Source organism: Silene latifolia, chromosome Y (genome assembly GCF_048544455.1).
Source record: "Silene latifolia isolate original U9 population chromosome Y, ASM4854445v1, whole genome shotgun sequence".
NCBI classification, from domain to species: domain Eukaryota; kingdom Viridiplantae; phylum Streptophyta; class Magnoliopsida; order Caryophyllales; family Caryophyllaceae; genus Silene; species Silene latifolia.
In genome coordinates, this window is record NC_133538.1 from 314,038,462 (window position 1) to 314,042,390 (window position 3,929).

Consider the following 3,929-nt stretch of genomic DNA (forward strand, 5'->3'; position numbering starts at 1 on the left):
ATTTTTATAAGTGATAAATTTATCAAGAGCCTCATCTTTAGTATGCATTAAATAGACATAGCAAAACCGGGAATAATCATCAATAAAAGTTCCCAAATACCTTTTATTTCCTAAAGAAGGAGTAGAATGTAAATCACATAAATCACTATGTATTAAATCTAGCATTTGTGATGTACTTACGATATTTTTAAAAGGTTGTCTAGTAATTTTAGTAAGCATACATGTCTCACATTTACGAGTTTGTAAATCAAATGGTGGAATTAAGTCATGTTTAGACATAAGAAGAAGTCGCTTATAATGAACATGTCCAAGCCTTGCATGCCATAAATTAGACGGAGATGTAGATGTAGAAACAATATACACACAATCATCTATTTTATTTATATTTAACATAAACATACCATTACAATAATAACCGAAACCTATAAATATTCCGGATTTTGATAATACATACTTATCCGATTCTATTACTTGTTTATAACCGGATTTATTTAATAATCCTCCCGATACTAAGTTTTTCCTTATGTCGGGTACATATAATACATCTTTTAATACTACGGTTTTTCCGGAACTAAATACTAAAGTAATATTTCCACGGCCTTGTATTTTTGCGGTTGATTCGTTGCCCATGTGAAGAATGGATCCGTCTTCTACCGGTACAAAATTTTTGAACCAAGAACGATTTTTGCAAACATGTCTTGTTGCACCCGAATCAATCCACCAAATTATTTCATCATCCTGCACATAATTTGCCTCATCAATAGATGTAACATAATTCTTACTAGAATTATTTTTAATACAATTTAAAATATTACCTTGGCTAGTAGAAGCACCATGGTCCTTAGACCCTTGTCCGGTGCTTTTCCCCGAAGTTTTCATTTTCTTCTTCCTTACTCGGCAATCCGCCTTAAAGTGTCCGGTTTTACCGCATATCCAACAAGCACTTTTTGGTTTCTTGTTCGGTTCATTATTAGTATCATTATAAGGGCGTTTCTTGCCTTTGCCTTTGTCCTTGTCCTTCCACTTAGAACTTTCCCCTTGTTCCACCATATTAATGGAGGAACTCTTAGCATCTACCTTTCCGGTAGGTTTGTCATTTTCTTCGGCCCTAAGGCCTTCCTCGACTTGGAGACTTCTACCAAGTTGGGCCAAAGTCATGGCTTCCTTTTTATGTTTTAATTCATGCTTAAAATTTTTCCAAGTCGGTGGTAATTTCTCAATAATACTAGACACGGACATATTCTCATTCATAGGCATGTCATATTGAGAAAAACGATTAATAATATGAACTAGTTCATTAAATTGTTCCGACACGGGACGAGAGTCCGTCATTTTATAGTTCATAAAACGACTTACCAAAAACTTGCTACTTGTGGCATCTTCATCCATATACCTCTTCTCCAATTGATCCCAAAGCAAAGTAGAAGATTCAACATGTTGATACATGTCAAATAGTGTATTTGACATACCATTTAATATATGTCCACGACATATATAATCATCATTCTCCCATTTAGCCTTTCTACGGAGGGCATCAATGGCTTGATCATCTTCCGGTTCCGGAGGACATGGTGTAGTAATCACATAGGCTACTTTTAAATGAGAAAGTTTGAAGTGCATTTTCTTTTGCCATCTACGAAAATCAATTCCTTCAAATTTTTCCAATATCTCAAACTTACTCTTTCCTTTCATATCATCCATGACAACAATACTATATTAATACACTATATTAATACTTATATAAAATACTTTCTAAGAATGTTGGAGAAAAGGGGTATATATATAGTGTATGAAACAATATGAATATATATAGAAAGGAAATATATGGTACTTAGATTAATGTAGAGTCGCAAGGGACTGCTTTCCTTAGAAAGTATTTCGCCCCTTACAAGCCTAGGGAAACCGCGAAATCGATCGTAGGATAAAACTACACCGACCTTTGTATTCTTAGGCGAGAAAACAAAGAAACTTTCTTGTTTTGAATGGTTTGTAGAAAGGTAAAATCTGAAATTTTTCTTGTATATAAACTTTCACATATGTCCTCCTATTTATAGGAAAATATGCACCCTTTGACATTGGTGTGAATGCATGAAATGCAAATTAAAGTGAATAGGTACATACCCATTCATTTTCAACAGAGCGTCGTTCCTGTTTTTTCAAATTTATTACTCTCGATCGAATGACCAAGTTGGTCGATCGACCAATATGGCTTCTCGATCGAACAACTTGACAGTACTTCTTGCTTGATCGAACAGTTTGACAATTCTTCTTGCTCGATCGAACAGTTGGACAATTCCCCTTTGCTCGATCGAACAATCCCAGGCTAACAATTTATTCGATCGATCAATATGACTTAGTCGATCGATGTCTTTGGTCGACTACATTAATCGATCGATTAATGTTTCTTTTCCTTTTCTTCCGTTCATCCCGTTAGCTCCATAATTTGTTTATATATGAACGTGTACTCCACACTCCCGATTCATATTATAACATTACGAGCTTCCGTACGATTTTTACCACGATATCCAATTACATTTAAATGGTCGATGACACTTAAATCACCAACACGTTCTCGGCTGAGTGGGGTCACTTGCGGGAGTGACTTCACGCCCTAGTTTCGCCCTTCGTGGAACCCGCCACGGAAGGGGATGTGCACATTAATGGGACAGGGTTATCGCTCGTACGATGAGCGGGGCTTAGGTGGGAACGGCTGCGGTCCCCCACTGGCAGGGCTGGTCCAGTGGACAGTCAGTATTGAGACGATGGGAGTTGGTGGTGTGTGTGTGTGTGTGTGATTCGGTTCGGCCTGTCTGTTTATCTTATTGTTGATATATGTATTGAATTGTGTGATTAATCTTGACCCCGTTTAAATGTTTTAAAAACGTGGTGATCCATTCGGGGTGGTGAGCGATTATTGAGCAGTGTGATATGACGCGTATGGGATAGCCGGGATGAGTCATCACGTGGCGGTTAGAAGTCTTCATTTGTGTCGACGAAGTCTAGTAGCTTTGATAGTTTTAGCTGTAGACCGTATGAGAACCTTGTAATTCCTTTTATTAGTTTTGGTTTGAACATGTAATCACTTAATCTATAATTACTTTAAAAGTACGTTTCTTTATTGTCTTATGATATTCAGTACCTCGGGCAACCGAGATGGTAGTATCCTTATACCTGAGTGGTCATGGTAAGGCACTTGGAGTATGGGGGTGTTACAAACTTGACTGGGGACAGTGGCGCAAAACAGAATGAAGATAAAGCAGCAATTGAATTACGGAAGCTAAAAAAGCTTGCTCTTCGTGCAAAGTTTGATGCACAATATCCTTTTTCAGTTTTTATTCTAAATTGCTCAAACTTTCCTGCTTTCTTCTATTATTCGCTTAAATTTGGGAAATTGTTATAAGTGTATCTAGTCCCCCTATTTCTGACTTTTTGTATTAGAGTACTATTTTTGTGTATTCAGATCATTTGTATTTTTTGTATCTAGCGTAGGGAAAAATGTACCTAGTACGAAAAAAATGTATGTGAAATGTTATAAAATGTACCCAGGATTTATGTAGTAAGTGAATTTATGGTAGTCTAAAGTATACATGAGATTTAGTGTATCTACTATAGATTAAAGTGTATCTACATTGTTGAAAAAATGTATCTAAAATTATGAAAAAAAAGTGTATCTACGATACATTAAACTGTACCTACTTTAGTTAAAAGTGTATATGAGATTTGGTAAAATTTTTTTTAAAAAAAAAGTGTATCTACATTCTTAAAATGCGTATATATATATATATATATATATATATATAGAGGCGGGATCTCGTGAGTTTGGTTCTTACGGTGAGTTGTGAGTTTGTGCTCACAAATCTATCTAGACCATTGAATTATACCAAGATCAATGATCCAGATTTTACGTCACCTTCCCCACTAATAACGTT

The 3,929-nt window shown here is 35.8% G+C and overlaps 1 long non-coding RNA gene across 1 annotated transcript; it reads right to left on the reverse strand.

Moving 5' to 3' along the window:
* Positions 1-356: 356 nt before the first annotated feature.
* On the reverse strand, positions 357-1,663 carry LOC141627433 (uncharacterized). The gene is made up of 2 exons (XR_012536999.1): positions 816-1,663; positions 357-738 (listed from the first exon to the last, which is right to left on the reverse strand). It is a non-coding gene; the product is annotated as an uncharacterized LOC141627433 (long non-coding RNA).
* Positions 1,664-3,929: the final 2,266 nt, after the last annotated feature.